Source organism: Mobula hypostoma, chromosome 8, assembly GCF_963921235.1.
Source record: "Mobula hypostoma chromosome 8, sMobHyp1.1, whole genome shotgun sequence".
Taxonomy (NCBI): Eukaryota; Metazoa; Chordata; class Chondrichthyes; order Myliobatiformes; family Myliobatidae; genus Mobula; species Mobula hypostoma.
Window position 1 is genome coordinate 20,933,823 of NC_086104.1, and position 21,794 is coordinate 20,955,616.

Consider the following 21,794-nt stretch of genomic DNA (forward strand, 5'->3'; position numbering starts at 1 on the left):
CGAAATATATTCTAAGAATGAAGAAATAACAAAATTACTTCAATTTACAGTACAGTAAAATTGACAAGTCGCTTCCCCATAAGGATTGTACAGATATCAGTGCTCTATACCATTTGATATCTGTTTTTAAATTAACAAGGTACAAGCCTGATTTTAGTAAATCTTCAACATCTAACAGATTCTTTGAATTACTCTTGAGTTAACCTTTGGCCCTCAGGGCAGATATTGTACTTCAGTCATTCTGCTACTACAATGCCACCAATTATAGAAACATAGAAACATAGAAAATAGGTGCAGGAGTAGGCCATTCGGCCCTTCGAGCCTGCACCGCCATTTATTATGATCATGGCTGATCATCCAACTCAGAACCCTGCACCAGCCTTCCCTCCATACCCTCTGATCCCCGTAGCCACAAGGGCCATATCTAACTCCCTCTTAAATATTGCCAATGAACCAGCCTCAACTGTTTCCTGTGGCAGAGAATTCCACAGATTCAGCTACAGATTTATCTACCAGCTTGTACTACTTCCTCTTCCCCACTTTCTTATTCTGGCTTCTGCCCCCTTTCCAGTTCTGATAAAAGGGACTCAGCCCAAATAATCTCTTACTAGCTCTTCTTTCAGTTGGTCCTGACAAAGGGTCTCGACCCGAAACGTCGACTGTACCTTTTCCTAGAGATGCCGCCTGGCCTGCTGTGTTCACCAGCAACTTTGATGTGTGTTGCTTGAAATTCCAGCATCTGCAGAATTCCTCATGTTTGCAGCCCAAAACATTGACTGTTTATTCCCCTCCTTAGACGCTGCCTGACCTCCAACATTTTATGTGTGAGTTTCAACAGTGGACTTTTAGCTGGGCTCTGTTGTTGAATTCTACTAATTTTTTTAATATATATATATTCTCAGTCACAGTATCACTGTCAGAATAATCAGAAAAGAATGATCTTGGGTCAAAATATTGCCTGTCTATTCATTTCCATAGATGCTGCCTGACCTGCTGAGTTCCTCCAGCATTTTGTGTGAATAACATGGAGGTTTTAGAATTTGTCTTCTTTTGCAATTTTTTTCATTTCTTTTATGGATCATAGCAATGAAATGTTTTCCCTTCACGTGCTAAATTGCAAAGTTTACCTTTGATTGAACTGAAGAGGAAGTATGGATTGATTAATGGTTGTCCATGTGTCCGACAATGTAGGAAACCTGTCCACTTCTCACCCTCTGAAGCCTGGGTCCTGTGGTACAAATAAGCGTCACAAACTGGTGTCCTCCTTGTCTGCAGCGAACGACCATGATGTCTGTGCCTTGTCATACCCTTTGCTCTCCATGGAGCGTTGCAGTATCCCCTTCTTAACCGTTGGATCTCACTGTTGATCTCATCCACCCAGTCAGCTGGAGCTGGCTTTACATGCCAGGAGAAACATGGCCCTATTTCACTGAGGTACTAGGCTGCCCACTACCCTCACTTGGTTTAGGCTGCCTGTCGAAGTTGTGTACTGGGGTGTGGCCGCTGTCACGTGCAAACAGCTACTTGAGAACACAGGGTGGGAGCTGAGTATCCAGTGGGGACCAAAGGCAAGCAAGCTGCCCCAGATTGGACAGGACAGCCAGAGGGGCTACCCCTCCCTGGACACCCCGACTGATTGATTAGTAAATTAGTATTCATGTATACATTATTATAATACATTAAGCATGCCTTTACTCCATTTTCAATCAACTGTAACTTATTTCCTGTTTGGCATTTTAGGAAAGATAATGAATCTTTGTATCTGATGCCTCTGCAGTGGCGGGTGTATCAGAGATGGGCAGGAGTCACGGTACAGAGGACTGGCGGACAAGTTTGTGGAGTGGTACAGGAGGAATCACCTGCTCCTGAATGTGGCCAAAACCAGGGAGATGGTGATTGATTTTAGGAGAAAGAGGACTGTGATGAGTCCTATATACATTCTGAGAAAAGAAGTTGTGGTGGTGTAGAAGTACAGATACTTGGGTATTCACCTAGACAACAGACTTGACTGGAAAACCAATACCAAAGCTGTTTACAAAAAGAGGATGAGCAGACTCTATTTTCTAAGGAAGCCGAGATCCTTCAATGTGTGCAGCAGAATGTTGGAGATCTTTTACCAGTCTGTTGTAGCAAGTGCAATCCTCTTTGTGGCTTTATGTTGGGGGAGCAGCATCAGTGCTCGTGATGCAAAATGACTAAATAAACTCATCAAAAAGGCTGGATCTGTCCTTGGCTACGACCTGGGCTCTTTTGAGTTAGTGGTGGACAGGAGGTCACTACACAAACCGTTATCCATCATAGACAATCAGGCACATCCTCTCCATGAGCTACTGAATAAGCAGCAGAGCACCCTTTCAAACAGATTCATTCAGCTCCGCTGTCACAAGGATCATTACAGAAAATCTTTCCTACGAAATGCAATAAGCATATACAACAATTCATCTCTGCGCGACAGGAGAACACACATCATAGTACAATAGTCTCTGTTTTATTATTCCGTACATTATTATTGCAGATTGGTAAATTATTATTGTGTATATTATCATTCTGCACTTTATTATTAGTTAAGAATTATATTTATTATTATTGCTAAGAGTGTTTTTAGATATTGCTGCTATAACAAAATATTTTCTCATTCATGAGCAATAAAATACTTATTATTATTATTATCATTATTACTACAGATTACCGGTGATGAGGGGTTAGACTACAAGGAGAGATTGAGTTAGCTGGGACTGTATTAGCTGGAATTCAGAAGAATGAGAGGAGATTTCATAGAAAATAAAATTATGAAAGGGATAGATAAGGTAGTGGCAGGAAAGTTGTTTCCACTGGTAGGTGAGACTAGAACTAGGGGACATAGCCTCAAGATTCAGAGGAGTAAATTCAGGATGGAGATGCGGAGGAACTGCCTTTCCCAAAGAGTGGTGAATCTGCGGAATTCTCTGCCCAATGAAGCAATGGAGGCTACCTCAGTAAATATATTTAAGACAAGATTGGATACATTTTTGCATAGTAGGGGAATTAAGGGTTATGGGAAAAAAGCAGGTAGGTGGAGATGAGTCCATGGTCAGATCAGTCATGATCTTATTAAATGTGGAGCAGGCTCGACGGGCCAAATGGCCTACTCCTGCTCCTATTTCTTATGTTCTCATGTTATCAGATAAAAGTAGATCGAACAAATAATTCTGACATAATAATTGTACTTTCTATCACAATAAGAATTTATAAGATAAGCAGTTTTGTATATTTTGGATATTATATGGAAACATTAATTTATTATTAATGGAAATTAACTGATAATTTGGAATTTCCAACATTTACGTGTGTTACAAAAGAATAGCTTAGATTTTTTTGTAGCAAAAACAATCAGTGACGTATGATATATAGTTTGAATTGTTTCAGCTGTTCTTTACTTATTGGTTTTCTGTGTAAAGTGATGAGCATAATGGAAATTTGGAGCAAGTCAACCATTGTCCCTACAATTCAAAGCTATTTTGGAACTATTTAAACAAATCTGAAGAGTAATTTATCATGTGTAACAGAGCAATGAATTAGGGAAGTTAAATTCAATTGACAACCATCCTCCAAATTACAATGCAGATTAAAAATCCACTACTAAAATAAAATGACAACACAATACCATTCAAAGTATTTAAGCAGTATACAACCTTGAGTTTCATCTTCCCACAGACTGCCACGAAACAAAGAAAACCATGGAACCTGTTTAAAGAAAAACATCAGACCCTCCACCACCAGCGGGCAAAAAAAAAACTAATTATGTAAATAACAAAATAAATGAATGAAAAACATAGAATATAAAACACTAAGAGTTCAGTCAATTTCAGTTCAGTCCAGTCCATGTTTTTTACAGAATTAGAATCATATAAATCACAATAGTTAGAACACAGAAGGTAGCTATTTGGCCCAACAAGTCCAAGCTGGCTCTCTGTAGAGCCATTTGTCGGGTCTCATTGCCTTGCTCTTGAAATTATTTTCCCTCAAGTGATGATCTAATTCCATTTTGACAGCCCTCAGAAGAAGAGAGATGTGCACGTGCATAAAGCCAGAGACTTCAATCAAGCCAGCTTAAAGAAATCTCTGCCCACCTACCAGCAGCACCAGAGGACCCAGCACATACGGCCACTGTTATACTACCAGCAAGAATGTCTACTGTTCCATTCCTTCCTTGACTGTATTTCAAGAAATCTGACCATCTGGTTGTCCTCCTCCTACTTGCATATTGGGCAGAGGCTAGCAAGAAAGACATCATAGGTAAAGACAACAAAGAAATGGTTACGGAGGCAGTGGAGGAGGCTACTTAACTGCTTCAAGTCAGGACACTAGACCACATTCAAAGGCTCATCAGAGGACCTGAATGAGTATGCCACAGTTGTCATAGACTTTATAAAGACACTAGTGGACAAATATATCACCACAAAATCATTCAACCTTCTTCGACCAGAAGCCCTAGATGAAACAAGAAATCCAATATCTGCTGAAGGCTAGATCGGTAGCTTTTAGGATTGGTGATCCAGGAAAGTATAAGCAAGCGTGACTTCCAGAAAGCCATCTCACATGCAAAATGGCAATTCTGTTCTAAACTTGAACCACAGAAGGATGATTGACAACTCTGGCAGGGCTCGAATGCCATCACCTCCGACAAAGCAAAACCAACCAACATAACCAGCAATGAGGTTTTGGTCTCAGGAAAGCTCAATGCCTTTTTTACGCTTGCTTTGACCGACAGAACATGGAGGCACTTTCATCAACCTCTGCAGCCCACAACAATCTTGTGATCTCAGTCACTGAGTTTGAGATGAGAGCATCCTTCAAGAGGGTGAATCCATGGAAGTCATCTGGGCAAGACGGCATACTGAAGACGTGCTAATCAACTTGGTGGAGTATTCATAGACAACCTCAACCAATGTTTTGTTATTTTAAGGTTCCCACCCGCTTCCACAGGAATCAATCAAGTCAAGAAGACTGTGGTAACTCCTCCCATTGACTATCGTCCAGTAGCACTTAAATCTACTGAGAAGAAGTGCTTCAAGAGGTTCGTCATGAAGCATATTAACTCCTACCTGAGAAATGAACTAGACTATTAATTTGCCATCACAACAGGTTAAAAGTAAACACCCTCATTCATTCTTCACTGGGCTCCAGAACTCATGGACAATGGAGATGCATATGTCAAGTAACATCTTCACTGACTACAGCTCGGCATTCAACACTATCACCTCCACAAAACTAAGCTTCTTGATCTTGGATCCTGGATTTCCTCCCTGGTAGACCCCAGTTAATATGGATTAGCGATGACATCTCTTCCATACTCGCCATCAGGATACGTGCTCCATAAAACTGTGAGCTTATCCCCCGCTCCGTCCTGATGAAGGGTCTCGGCCCAAAATGTCAGCTCTTTACTCCTTTCCACAGATGCTGCCAGGTCTGCTGAGATCCTCCAAACATTTTGCGTGTGTTGCTTTGAACCTATGGACTCACTTTCAAGGACTCTACAACTCATGTTCTCATTGTTGTTTGTATATTTATTTACTTATCTTTGCTCAGTTTGTCTTTTGCATGTTGTTTGTTGGTCTTTGAGTGTGGTGTTTCATTAATTCTGTTGTATTTCTTTGTTCTACTGCAAATGCCTGTAACAAAATGAATCTCAGAGCAATATATGGTGACATATACGTACTTTAATAATAAATTTACTTTGAACACCATATTTTAGTTCGCTGATGACACCACATTTACCCACTGAGGCATTGCAGAATATTATTAGCAAAAAAACTGAGATTTCACTATTCCCCAATTTCTGATTTGTTTTCTGCTCCCGAGTGAACAGCAGGAAACCTGAGAAAACAAAACACCAATGACCCTTATCATGCATAAAAGACAGTTATTTTATCACTTACTCCTGTTAAAGTGGTTGCAACAATGAAATATGACTTATATGTGCATTCTCCAGTGCAGTTTTAAACAGCATTTACTATTCAGTGATTTTTTTTCACTTTTAATATTTTGTTTTCCTCCACTATTTTTGCTTACACGTCAGAAGGCCAGCACTGAATAAGAAATAATTGAATGTTTAGGCAAAAAACTGTTCCAAAATATCACATTTCTCTTTCAACTGATACATAGAACATAGAACAGTACAGCACATTATAGGCCCTTTGGCCCACAATGTTGCGCCGACCCTCAAACCCTGCCTCCCATATAAGCCCCCACCTTAGATTCCTCCATATACCTGTCTAGTAGTCTCTTAAACTTCACTAGTGTATCTGCCTCCACCACTGACTCAGGCAGTGCATTCCACGCACCAACCACTCTCTGAGTAAAAAAAACTTCCTCTAATATCCCCCTTGAACTTCCCACCCCTTACCTTAAAGCCATGTCCTCTTGTATTGAGCAGTGGTTCCCTGGGGAAGAGGCACTGGCTTATCCACTCTATCTATTTCTCTTAATATCTTGTACACCTCTATCATGTCTCCTCTCATCCTCCTTCTCTCCAAAGAGTAAAGCCCTAGCTCCCTTAATCTCTGATCATAATGCATACTCTCTAAACCAGGCAGCATCCTGATAAATCTCCTCTGTACCCTTACCAATGCTTCCACATCCTTCCTACAGTGAGGCGACCAGAACTGGACACAATACTCCAAGTGTGGCCTAACCAGAGTTTTATAGAGCTGCATCATTACATCATGACTCTTAAACTCTGTCCCTCGACTTATGAAAGCTAACACCCCATAAGCTTTCTTAGCTACCCTATCTACCTGTGAGGCAACTTGTACATGTACCCCCAGATCCCTCTGCTCCTCCACACAACCAAGTATCCTGCCATTTACTTTGTACTCTGCCTTGGAGTTTATCCCTCCAAAGTGTACCACCTCACACTTCTCCGGGTTGAACTCCCTGCCACTTCTCAGCCCACTTCTGCATCCTATCAATGTCTCTCTGCAATCTTTGACAATCCTCTACACTGTCTACAACACCACCAACCTTTGTGTCGTCTGCAAACTTGCCAACCCACCCTTCTACCTCAACATCCAGGTCGTTAATAAAAATCACGAAATGTAGAGGTCCCAGAACAGATCCTTGTGGAACACCACTAGTCACAATACTCCACCATGACCCTCTACCTTCTGCAGGCAAGCCAATCCTGAATCCACCTGGCCAAACTTCCCTGGATCCCATGCCTTCTGACTTTCTGAATAAGTCTACCGTGTAGAACCTTGTCAAATGCCTTACTAAAATCCATATAGATCACATCCACTGCACTACCCTCATCTATATGCCTGGTCACCTCCTCAAAGAACTCTATCAGTCTTGTTAGACACGATCTGCCCTTCACCATGCTGACTGTCCCTGATCAGACCATGATTCTCTAAATCCGGTAGGCATCCCATCCGGTAGGCGCTACAGGAGCCTCCACTCCCACATCAGCAGGCACAGGAAGAGCTTCTTCCGAGACTGTGACACCGCTGAACCTCTCATCACAGTGCTAAGCAGTATTGCATCCGTATTGCACTGTCTCAGTACTTTTATATTTGTGTGCTGTAGCACTTTTTTTATTCGCAGTTATTTTGTAAATAACACTGCTCTTTGCATTTCTGGTCAGATGCTAAATGCATTTCATTGGCTTTGTATCTGTACTCGGCACAATGACAATAAAGTTGAATCTAATCTCATCTAATCTAAATGACCATAGATCCTATCTCTAAGAATCTTTTCCAACAGCTTTCCCACCACAGATGTAAGGCTCACTGGTTTATAATTACCCGGACTATCCCTACTACATTTTTTGAACAAGGGGACAACATTCGCTTCCCTCCAATCCTCCGGTACCATTCCCGTGTATAACGAGGACATAAAGATCCTAGCCAGAGGCTCAGCAATCTCTTCTCTCGCCTCGTGGAGCAGCTTGGGGAATATTCTGTCAGGCCCCGGGGACTTATCCGTCCTAATGTATTTTAACAACTCCAACACCTCCTCTCCCTTAATATCAGCATGCTCCAGAACATCAATCACACTCATGTTGTCCTCACCATCATCAGGTTCCCTCTCATTGGTGAATACCGAAGAGAAGTATTCTTTGAGGACTTCGCTCACTTCCACAGCCTCCAGGCACATCTTCCCACCTTTATCTCTAATCGGTCCTACCTTCACTCCTGTCATCCTTTTGTTCTTCACATAATTGAAGAATGCCTTGGGGTTTTCCTTTACCCTTCTCATGCCTCCTTCTTGCTCTTCTCAGCCCCTTCTTAAGCTTCTTTCTTGCTTCCCTATATTCCTCAATAGACCCATCTGATCCTTGCTTCCTAAACCTCATGTATGCTGCCTTCTTCCACCTGACCAGATTTTCCACCTCACTTGTCACCCATGGTTCCTTCACCCTACCATTCTTTATCTTCCTCACCGGGACAAATTTAGCCCTAACATCCTGCAAGAGATCTCTAAACATCGACCACATGTCCATAGTACATTTCCCTGCAAAAACATCATCCCAATTCACACCCACAAGTTCTAGCCTTGTAGCCTCATCATTTCCCCAATTAAAATTTTTCCTGTCCTCTCTGATTCTATCCTTTTCCATGATAATGCTAAAGGCCAGGGAGCAGTGGTCACTGTCCCCCAGATGCTCACCCACTGAGAGATCTGTGACCTGACCCGGTTCGTTACCTAGTACTAGATCTAGTACGGCATTCCCCCTAGTCGGCCTGTGAGCATGCTGTGACAGGAATCCATCCTGGACACACTTAACAAACTATGCCCCATCTAAACCCTTGGAACTAATCAGGTGCCAATCAATATTAGGGAAGTTAAAGTCACCCATGATAACAACCCTGGTAATTTTGCGCTTTTCCAAAATCTGCCTCCCAATCTGCTTCTCGGTATCTCTGCTGCTACCAGCGGGCCTATAGAATACCCCCAATAGAGTAACTGCTCCCTGTTCCTGACTTCCACCCATACCGACTCAAAAGAGGATCCTGCTACATTACCCACTCTTCCTGTAGCTGTAATAGTATCCCTGACCAGTAATGCCATCCCTCCTCCCCTTTCCCCCCTCATCCCTTTTAAAGCACTGAAATCCAGGAATATTGAGAATCCATTCCTGCCCTGACGCCAGCCAAGTCTCTGTAATGGCCACTACATCATAATTCCATGCATGTATCCAAGCTCTCAGTTCATCACCTATGTTCCTGATGCTTCTTGCATTGAGGTACACACACTTTAGCCCTTCCACCTTACTACCTTTATACCTTTTATTCTGCTTCTCTTTCCTCAAAGCCTCTCTATATGTTAGATCTGGCTTTACTCCATGCACTTCTTTCACTGCTCTATTGCTCTGGGTCCCACCCCCCTTGCAAATTAGTTTAAACCCTCCCGAACCATGCTAGCAAACCTACCTGCAAGGATATTGCTCCCCCTCGAGTTCAGGTGCAACCCATCCAAACTGTACAGGTCTCACCTTCCCCAGAAGAGATCCCAATGATCCAAAATACTAAAACCCTGCTCCCTGCACCAACTCCTCAGCCACGCATTCAATTGCCATCTCCTCCAATTCTTACCATCAGGGTACTGCCAAAGTGTTTCTGGCAATTTCTGTTTTTACCTGTAGCTTCGTTTTTTTTATTTTGAAGAACACACCAATGGCTAGAGATTATGACAAAGTAGCAATAATAACACAACATTGGGAATCTCAAGTACTGTTATTTAGGTTCCTAGGATGTGTTTTTTAAAAAATTGGAAATAACCCTATCAAATGTGACAGTATTGACAAGCCTACTGCAGATTTTCATAATCATTAACTCAGCTGTAAAGTTGTGATTTTCTCCCATTAGGTAATCTCTAGGGCAGGAGGATGATTTGCATCCATTCCAGTTCCACGCATTCACAGACTTGTATATAAAAGCTTTGTGACTGAGGCTGGGCCGATCCTGGTTCCGGAATGGAGAATCCTGTAACTGAGTCCTGAAAATGGTCATCTCGGAGGTTACCTGTTACATGGTGTACCCATACAGGAGACAGGAGACCCATGGATTCACAATCAAGGACTCTGCAACTCATGTTCTCAATATTATTTATTTATTATTATTTGATTTTGTATTTGCAGAGTTTGTCTTTTGTACATTGGCTGTTTGTCCGTCTTTGTGTGTAGTTTTTCATTGATTCTATTGCATTTCTTTGTTCTACTGTGAATACCTGCAAGAAAATGAATCTCATGGTTGCACATGGAGACATACACGTATTTTGATTTAAAAAATTACTTTGACCCTTAATGAGATTGAATTTGTGACCAAAATTATTGTCCACCATGCTTAGAACTGTTTCAGGGTTACTGCCTGTTCTCAAAGCCTTGAAGCTTGTAAAATAGCATGCAGATTTTCGGGTACTTACTTGTGAGTGGTAGCAATGATGTTGGACTGCAAGCAAGGAATTCAAACAAATCCAATTTACCAGATGGTCAATAGCTGTAACTGATAGCCCAATTCTGTATTTAAAAAAATAAATCTTTTCTGTTTAGACTTCAGAACAGTGTGTGGGTGACAGGACCAGGCTGTTTTCCTTGTGCACAAGTAAGATAAAAAGAACGCTTGAGACGTTTGAGTGTGTTTTGGTTCCAGTTCTTTTAGGTATTTTATTTATTTCTGCAGTATGCTGGCATCATTTCCAAGTTGCATCCACAGTGATGAAGTGTTTTGAGGGATTGGTGATAAAACATATCAACTCCTGCCTGAGAAGCAACTTGGATCTGCTTCTATCTGCTTACTGGCACAACAGGTCCACAGCAGATGCCATTTCATTGGCTCTTCAGTCAACCCTGCAACATCTGGACAGCAATGATGCATAAATCAGGATGCTCTTATCAACTACAGCTCAGCATTCAGTACCATCATTCCCTCAAAACTAATCAATATGTCCCTACACCCTGGTCTCAATACCTTGTACAATTGGATCCTTCTTTGGCAACATCCCGTCCATGAACTCCATCAGCACAAGTATACTACAAGGCTGTGTGCTTAAGCCCCTGCTCTACTTGCTTTACACTTATGACCGCGTGGCAAGGCACAGTCCAATGGCATATTTAAGTTTGCTGACGACAACACTGCCGTTGACCAACTCAAAGGTGGTGACAAATCAACATACGAGGGGTGATTGATAAGTTTGTGGCCTAAGGTAGAAGGAGTCAATTTTAGAAAACTTAGCACATTTATTTTTCAACATAGTCCTCTCCTACATTTACACACTTAGTCCAGTGGTCGTGGAGCATACGGATCCCTTCTTTGTAGAAGTTGGCATCTTGGACCTCCAGAAGTGGTCCACAGTAGGGGTGATTGATAAGTTCATGCCTAAGGTAGGAGGAGATGAGCTATACAGCTCTCGTTACATGCACATGCAGTTCAACTCTTTGAGTGATTATGCAGAAAGTTTGAAGTTCATAACCCATCTCCTTCTACCTTAGGCCACAAACTTATCAATCACCCCTCGTATAGGAAGGAGATTGAAAATCTGGCTGAGTGCTGCCATAACAACAACCTCTTACTCAGTGTCAGCAAGACCAAGGAGCTGACTATTGACTTCAGGAGCGGAAAACCAGGGATCCATAGGCCAATCCACCTTGCTGACAGTCAACTCTGGTGTTCCACAGGAATGTGTGCTTAGCCCACTGCTCTACTCTCTCCACACCTGAGACTGTGTGGCTTGGCAGAGCTTGAATGCCATTTATCAATTTGTTGATGACTGATGATATAATCATTATTGGCAGAATTTCAGATGGTTACAAAAGGCAGTACAGAAGTGAAATATATCAGCTAGTTGAGTGGTATTGAATCAAAAACCTTGCACTCAACATCAGCAAGTCAAAGAGCTAATCGTGGACTTCAGAAAGGGTAAGACAAGGGAAGACAAAGCAATCTTCGTAGAGGGATCAGAATTGGAAAAAGTGAGCAATTTCAAGTTCCTGGTTGTCAATATCTCTGAGGACCTAACCTGTATGCAACATATTGATGCAGCTATAAGTAGGTTTGTCCATCGTTATTGATAAAGACCTCGACACCATTAGTACTTTTTATGAGGTCGAGTTGCTAGCTCGACACTCAACCCGGCACGAATGGAAAGCGTGCCCGGGAGCGGTCTGACTGGCTTCGAACTCGGGAACCTTCACTCAGGAATCCGGCGCTGATGTCACTGCGCCACCAGCCGGCTGATGGTGCCGAGACTAGCGCTTGATTTGGATTTAAGTGAGGGAAAGTTGCGCAGTATCAGCGTCACTCTCTCTTCCCAATTCCCATCTGGATCCAGTGGCAAGACGAGTCGAGACGGCTGGAGACGGGACTCGGAGCAGTGGATGACCAGGACGCCTTCTGTGTCTAGTCGTGCTGTACGCATTCCATGGCGCTTGCAGAGACCGTCTTCTTGACATTTGGACCTTTCCTTGGTCTCGTCCGCTCAATCCGCCAGTCTGTCTTCACATGCTGGGATAGACAACTCCCTATCTCACCGAGGGTTTGAGACCCTCGCCTGGTTTAGCCGGCTTGTCGAAGCCGTTGCCCGGGGTGTGGCCGCTGTCGCATGCAAACAGCTACGGGGAGCCACAGGTGAGAGCTGAGTGCCAGGTGGGGACCAAAGGTGGACAAACTGCCCTGAAAAGGACTCGACATGTTTCCCCACCAGATGTGCTACCCCTCCCTGACACCCCACACACCCCAGGCAAAGAAGGCAAGACAATGGCTATATTTCATTAGGAGCTTGAGGAAATTTGGTTTGTAGCTAAAGCACTTGAAAACTTCTACAAATACAGCATGGAGAGCATTCTGACTGGCTGTATCACTGTCTGGTATGGTGGGAGTGGGGGTGGGGGGGGCTACTGCACAAGATAAAAATAAGTTGCAGAAAGCTTGTAAAAGAACCTCAGGAACTTGTAAAAGCTCCATCATGGGTACTAGCCTCTGTAGTATCTAAGATGTCTTCAAGGAGTGGTGCGTTAGGAAGGCACTGTCCATCTTTAAGGATCCCCACCACCTGGGACATGTCTTTTCATACTGTTACTATTGGGAAGGAGGCACAAAGCCTGAAGGCACACATTCAACGATTCAGGAACAGCTTTTTCCTCTCTACCATCCGATTTCTAAAGGGACATTGAACCCATGAACATTACCTCAATACTTTTTTTATTTCTGTCTTTTTGCAGTACTTATTTTAACTTAACTATTTAATAGGTAATAAATATGTACATACTTAATGTAACTGTTTTTTCTCTATTTATCACGTATTTCATTGTACTGCTGCCATTTAGTTAGCAAGTTTCACGATATATGCTAGTAGTATTAAATCTGGTTCTGATTCTGACATGAACACAATGGCCAAGAATGCACACCAGTATCTCTAGTTTTTCCAGGAGCCTAAGGATCTCAACATGTCCCCAATGACTCACTTATTTTCAGATGCACCATAGAAAGAATCTTATCCAAATTCATCAGAGCTTCGTATAGGAATTGCTCCACCCAAGACCCCAATAAATTGCAGAGCCATGAAATGAGCCCAATCCATCACATAAACTAGCCTTCCCTCCATTGGCTCTGTCTACACTTCCCTCTTTTTCAGGAAAGCTGGCAACATAACCAAGGACCCCTCCCACCCCAATCATTCTCTTTTCCTCCCTCCCTTCAGATAGAAGGTACAAGAGATTGAGAACATATACCAGAGTCAAGGGCAACTTCTATCCTATTTTCACAAGACTCTTGAACAGATTTCTTGTATGATAAAGATGGCTCTACCTTGTCACGGATCTTTCACTGTATCTACCTGCAGCACATTTTGTTAAAATAGTGTTATATTCTGCATTTTTTTCCCTTTCTGTACCACCTCAATGTAGTTATTTATGAAATTATCTGTTTGGATGGCACACAAATAAATACTTTTCACTGTATCTCAGTACAAGTCACAATTAATAAACTAATTTAGTCCAAAGCATTAGTATAGGGTGTCCATACAATGTTGATGCTCATCCACTATGAACGTTGAGGTGATTTAAGAATATGCACGTTAAGTGAACATGGAGACTACCTAGAGGAATGCTGGTAGAACATAGTGGCCAAGGAAAGCTGCTGATATAGCTTGTGCAGATATACCTGTTGCCTAGCAACAGAGAAAAAAATGATTTTACATACATACGTAGGCACAGCTGCAGAAAATAGCACATCTTCACAGAACAAATAACAATGAACTTAATGACAAAAGGTATGAAGATGTCAGAATTATCCAATTATTTTTTGGCAGATTTTTTTCTCACTTGATATTCTATGTAGGACAAATTTTTATGTGAAATGGAGTTGAGAGTGAGCTAGCAGTCCGAGACTCTAAAGGAGGAACAACCTTTTTTGTTACGAGCACACTGATATGTTATGGCTTGGTTTAGCCAGGTATATACAGATGGCTCCAACCGATTAATTATTGATGGCAGGCATGTTTTCCATCTAAAAGTGGTTACAAATACAATCTTATAACTGTTTCAGAGTATCTAACTGCCACTAAGGCCAAGTGTGCATTCTTAACCACCCTGGTGTTAGATTTCTTTTGAAAAAACAAAGCATTCAGATTAAGGTGGTATATAAAAAAAAACTGTTCCTCAAGTCAGCTGTGAAGAGTTGTACAGCATAGAAACAGGCCTTTTCAACCCACCACATCATGCTGTTTCCCCATCCACACTAATGCTATTGGTCCAACTTAGGTCTGTAACATGCCTATTTCAGTTCATATCCCTGATTAAATGAAGAGATTCCTTTGCTAGCAGGAAGATAACAGATATGAAAAATTTTTCCTTCAAATGACTTTTCACCTTAAACTTATGCCCATGTTTTTGATACCCCTAGTACAGGGAGAGAGATTCTATTTATAGCTCTTATAATCTTATATGCCTCTATCAGGACACCCAACCTCCTCTGCTCCAGGAGAATACAAGCTCAGCCTCTCTCACCAAAACTACAGTCCTCCAATGTAGGCAAAAACTTAGTGAATCACCTCTGTACTAAACTGCAACTTAAACCCCCCTAGTTCCACCTGCTCATCAATATTTCTTACTGCCCTCCCATTTATCGCATACATCTAACCCCAAATTTGACTTCCTTGTATTTAAATTCTATTTGCCAATACGCCACACAATTTTCTATCTTTATTGATGACCCTTGCTACCCATTGCACCAACAATTGTGATGTCACTGGCAAATTTACAGATCTTCTCTCATAATGACTTGAATATATATCACAAACAAGGGTCCTAGTACAGCCTCCTGCCATATTCCACAGGTCTGCCTTCCAGTGAGAAAAAGCAACATTCCAGCACTGCTCTCCAGCTTGGTTTGGTAATAGGAGGCAACATGGTTCCTAAATCTGACATCTTCATGTGAAAGAAGGCTTTCTCTTCCTGGTAGTGTGGTATTATCATCACATGCACTGAGATGGTGAACATTGTTTCCATGATATCCAGGCAGATCATGCCGTTGAATCAGTACTAAGTTTTTTTAAAATGCAGAATATCATACTTCAGCTCTAGAGAAAGTGCAGTTCAGTCAACTTGCACCTCATTCAGAAGCCTACAAAAGACAGCGATGGGAAGATCTCTTGAGTGATTGAGAATCATTTTCCCCAGTGTTTTCTCCTGAGCTACTTTTATTTCAGCAGTGGGTAGGTCATTAAATGCATTGTAGTCATAGTAATGCATTTACATTATTGAGCAGGATTGGCAGCATGAAAAAGAACTCTGTCTTTCCTTTTCTTTCTATTAACCACATTGGTTGTCAAATATGCCGAGATCTTGTAAGACATTGTTTAATATTCACTCTTTAACAAAAAAACAGCTACACGGACCAACCATTGCTCAGAGCAGGAATTTTAAAAACATTTATTTATTTAACACAGCTGAAAACTGTGCAGCTCTTTAATATAACATTATATAAAAGAAAATTCCAGCTCTGCGGCAGCAAAGGCTATGTGCATGGGAGCATTTCAGTTACTGCGCAACTGAGAGGGAATAGAGGACATAAGTAACATACATCAAAGTTGCTGGTGAACGCAGCAGGCCAGGCAGCATCTATAGGAAGAAGCGCAGTCGATGTTTCAGGCCGAGACCCTTCGTCAGGACGTAAGTACTTTGTTCTTGTTATATTTTCATTGCTTGAAAATATAATCCAAACATGAACTGTTCTACATAGCCAACGAAAAAGGCAGGCATAACTGAGGCCCATGTCTACCCCTCGAGTTTGGAGAAAGTGGGCTGACAGTCCATGTTTCAAGCCTTCCCTGGTAATGCTGCCCAACACTTTCTGCACTCCATTGACATCTGCATTGGTGCTGCTTCCTGTACCAATGCTGAGCTCAACTTAGCCTCCAACTTTGACCTTGCCCTTAAATTTATTTGGTCCATTTCCTGACACTTTTCTCCCTTTTCTTGATCTCTGGAGAAAAGCTGTCTATGAACATCTTTTATAAACCTACCAATTCCCAAGGCTGTCTTGAGTATACCTCTTCCCACCCTGCCTCCTTGTAACAATGCTATTCACTTCTCAGTTCCTTCATCTTTGCCGCATCTGTTCCCAGGATGAGGGGTTCCTTTCAAGGACATCAGAGAGGTCCTCCTCCTTCAAAGAACGGGGTTTACCTTCCTTCACCATTGATGTTGCCTTCACTCACATCATCTCCATTTCCTGGACATCCATGCTCACAACTTCCCGCCACCTTAACGGGAATAGAGTTCTTCTTGTCCTCATCTACCACTCCATGTGCCTCCACATACAACACATCATTCTCTGCAACTTCCGCCATCTTCAATAGGATCCTACAACCGAACACATCATTACCTCTCCTCCATTCTCCACTTCCCATGGGGATCGTTCCTTTCATGATTCCCTTGTCCATTCATCCCTCCCCACTAATGTCCATCCTGGCACATATACAGTTGAAGTCAGAAGTTTACATACACCTTAGCCAAATACATTTAAACTCAGTTTTTCATAATTCCTAACGTTTAACCCTAGAAAACATTCCCTGTCTTAGGTCAGTTAGGATAACTACATTATTTTAAGAATGTGAAATGTCAGAATAACAGTAGAGAGAATGATTATTTCAGCTTTTATTTCTTTCATTACTTTCCCAGTGGGCCAGAAATTTACATACACTTTGTTAGTATTTGGTAGCATTGCCATTAAATTGTTTAACTTGGGTCAAACGTTTAGGGTAGCCTTCCACAAGCTTCTCACAGTAAGTTGCTGGAAGTTTGTTCCATTCCTCCAGACAGAACTGGTGTAACTGAGTCAGGTTTGTAGGCCTCCTTGCTCGCACACGCTTTTTCAGTTCTGCCCACTAATTTTCTATCAGACTGAGGTCAGAAAATGATGTCAAGTCTGGTTCATCCTTGGGAGCAATTTCCAAACATCTGAAGGTACCATGTTCATCTGCACAAATAATAGTACACAAGTATAAATACCATGGGACCACACAGCCGTCATACCGGTCAGGAAGGAGACGCATTCTGCCTCCTAGAGATGAACGTACTTTGGCGCAAAAAGTGCAAATCAATCCCAGAACAACAGCAAAGGACCTTGTGAAGATGCTGGAGGAAACAGGTAGAGAAGTATCTATATCCACAGTAAAACGAGTCCTATATAGACATAACCTGAAAGGCTGCTCAGCAAGGAAGAAGCCACTGCTCCAAAGCTGCCATTAAAAAGCCAGACTACAGTTTGCAATTGCACATTGGGACAAGGATCTTACTTTCTGGAGAAATGTCCTCTGGTATGATGAAACAAAAGTTGAACTGTTTGGCCATAATCACCATTGTAATATTTGGAGGAAAAAGGGTGAGCTTGCAAGCCAAAGAACACCATCCCAACCGTAAAGCATGTGGGTGGCAGCATCATGTTGTGGAGGTGCTTTGATGCAGGAGGTGCACTTCACAAAATAGATGGAATGATGACGAAGGAAAATTATGTAGATATATTGAAGCAACATCTCAAGACATCAGCCAGGAAGTTAAAGCTCGGTCGCAAATGGGCCTTCCAAATGGACAATGATCCCAAGCATACCTCCAAAGTTGTGGCAAAAGTACTCAAGGACAACAAAGTCAAGGTATTGGAGTGGCCATTACAAAGCCTTGACGTCAATCCAATAGAAAGTTTGTGGGCAGAACTGAAAAGGCATGTGCGAGCAAGGAGGCCTACAAACCTGACTCAGTTACACCAGTTCTGTCTGGAGGAATGGAACAAAATTCCAGCAACTTACTGTGAGAAGCTTGTAGAAGGCTACCCAAAATGTTTGACGCAAGTTGAACAATTTAAAGGCAATACTACCAAATACTAACAGTGTATGTAAACTTTTGACCCACTGGGAAAGTGATGAAAGAAATAAAAGCTGAAATAAATCAATCTCCCTATTATTCCGACATCTCACATTCTTAAAATAGTGATCCTAACTGACCTAAGACAGGGAATGTTTTCTAGGATTAAATGTCAGGAATTGTGAAAAACTGAGTTTAAATGTATTTGGCTAAGATGTATGTAAACTTCTGACTTCATCGGTAGCTGCAAGTGACAGAAATGCTACACCTGCCTGTTCACCTCCACTCGGGGCCCCATACAGTCTGTCTAGGTGAGGCAACACTTCACCTGCAAATGTTTGGGGTCATCTATTGTATCCGATACTCCCAATGCGGCCCCCTCACATTGGTGAGAACCAACATAAATTAGCCGACTGCTCTACTGAGCACTTCCACTCCACCCCCCAAAAGTGGAATTTCCTAGTGGCCAATCATTTTAATTCCGAACCCCATTCCCATTCTGACATGCCAGTCCATGGTCTCTCCTTCTGCCACAATGAGGTCACTCTCGGGTGGAGAAGTAACACCTAATATTCTGTCCAGGTAGCCTCCAACCTGATGGTGTGAACGTTGATTCGGGTAATTTTTTTTCCTTTCACCTCCCCTTTCTTCTATTCCCCAATCTGACTGCTTACCTTTTCTCCCTACCTACCACCTCCCCTGGTGTCCCTCCTTCTTCTCTTTCTCCCATGATCCACTCTCCTCTCCTACCTCCAGCCCTTTAACCTTTCCCATGCACTTGGCTTTAAGTATCACATTCCAGGTTGTCCTCTTTCCCCTCTCCCCACCTTTTTATTTGGCACCTTTGCCCTTCATTTCCAGCCCTGATGAAGGGTCTCAGCCCAAAGCATCAACTCTTTATAGAAAAATCACTTGATTCTGGCATGGTTCTGGAGGACTAGAAAATTGCAAATGTCACTCAACTCTTTAAGAAGGGAGGAAGGCAAAAGTAGGAATAAAGGGATTCTTTTCTGAGCCTGTTCCTCAGGGGGCAGTATTGGGACTGCTACTTTTCACATTATTTGTCAATGATTTAGATAATGGAATTGATGGCTTTGTGGCAAAGTCTGCAGATAATACAAAGAAAAGTAGAGGGGTAGGGAATGCTGAGGAAGCAATGCAATTGCAGAAGGACTTGGATAAATTGGAAGAATGGACAAAAACGTGGCAGATGGAATTGTGTTGGGAAATGTATGACAACACATTTTGGTAAAGGGAACAAAAGTGCAGACTATTATCTAAATGGGGAGAAAATTCAAATGTTAGAGATGCAGAGGGACTTGGGAGTCCTTGTGCAAGACTCCCAGGAGGTTAATTTACAGGTTGAGTGGGTGGTAAAAAAGGAAAATGCAATGTTGGCATTTATTTCAAGGGGAATAGAATATAAAAACAAGGAGATAATGCTGATGCTTTACAAGACACAGGTCAGGCCGCATGGAGGACTGTCAACAGCTTTGGACCCCATATCACAAAGGATGCGTTGTCATTGGAGAGTCCACAGGACGTACATGAGAACGATTCCAGGAATGAAGGGGTTAACATATGAAGAGCATTTGGCAGCTTTATGCCTGTACTCACTGGAATTTAGAAGAATGTGGGGGTGAGGCGGCAGGGGGAGAATCTTATTAAAACCTACTGAATGTTGAAAGGACTAGATAGGGTGGATGTGGAGAGGATGTTTCCTATGCTGAGGGTGTCCAGAACTAGAAGGCACAGTCTCAAAATTGAGGGGTGACCCTTTGGAACAGAGGTAAGGAGGATTTTTTTTAAGCCAGAGAGTAGTGAATCTCTGGATTGCTCTGCCACAGACAGCTGTGGAGGCAAACACTGTGGGTATATTTAAAGTGAAAATTGATAATTTCCTGATTGGTCAAGGCATCAAAGTTTACGGCAAAAAGGCAGGTGTATGGGGTTGAGTGGGATCCGGTATCAGCATGATGGAATGGTGGCGCAGCATTGATAGGCCAAATGGCCTAATTTGCTCTCATGTCTTATGGTTATCAGGATTGAAGTTTCAGGAAAGGCAAAAAGAATATTTAGGAAGGTTAACTAGAGGAAAGTGGAAGCAGCATTGGTGGTCTGTCTCTGATGTTCTTCATTGACCATTTTGAATCAAATAAATCAGAAGCTTTTATATTTTAAGCTGACAGTAGAAGGGTTGTTTCTGTAAGCAGCTGATATTAGCACGATATTAATCTAGAAAGGAGGACGAATTGAGTTACGCTACAGCATCTAAATCACCTTAAGGCAAAATTTTTCCCATCCCTCTCAGCCCGTTTATTACTTTATCTTCCAAAATTTACACAAAGCCTCAGAAGATTATGAGGCCTAAGATCACCCTCCCATTTATTGGACATAGTATTCATGTCTGTTACTGATCACCAGTTCAACGTTTTAATTACAGTGCCTTTTAGGACATTAACTGACTTCTTTCCAAGAGAAAACTGCCAAATAGGAAATTTACTTCCTCTGGATGCAAATGTTAACTTAAATATAGCTGATGTACAGACCAAGCATTTAAAAAAAGTTAATCATGATTTCTGTGCATGAGCAATGACAGGCAAACAAGACCATGTGGTAAATATAACTCCAGTTATAACTAACTTAGAAAATGACACTATATCCTGTATCCCATTCTAAATGCCCAATAACAGCAGGCTGCTGAATGTGCTATCTGAAAAAGAGAAACGTTTGCTCAAAGTAGAATAAGTATTCGAATGTACCAAAATACCCAAGAATCAAAGTTAGAGACTTAAACTTTAATATGTACAATTACTGCAGGACAGTATGTAGTAAAGCAAAGGAGTATTTATCCAAGGCAGGGGTTCCCAATCTTTTTTATGCCACGGACCAATATCATTAAGCAAGGGGTCCATGAATCTCAGGTTGGGAACCCCTAATCTAAGTAAAACAAGACAAAATCAAAGAACCACTGTGTTACAGTGGAGGTTCTTCAGAAGAACTACATTATAGTCCATTGTCAGAGGAGTGAAATACAAGATGACCTTGGAAGAAAGATGAATATGGAATGACTTAATAATTACAGATTTGGATTGCAAATATAATACAAATATTGAAGAACAAAGACACATGTTCAAACTTGTAAAAGGGAAAATCTCTGAAGTTAAAATGAACAAATAGATTGTTTGAAGGATAGCCTAGCTTAAGCAATTATTTAAATTGAGAACCATAATGGAAGATTACATTGTAATCATTGCATCATTCTTGAACGCTAAACTAGTTTTCTGCATTTGTATCTTAATTTATGAGCAATTCATTCCCTACATAGAGGATTTTCTGCTGTCCTTCAGGATCATATGAATCTAATCAAATTGCTAATCCAAGGAGGCATAATCAAATGCATCCCCAGCATCGGGGACATCTTCAAAAAGCAACACATCAAAAAGGCAGCATCCATCAT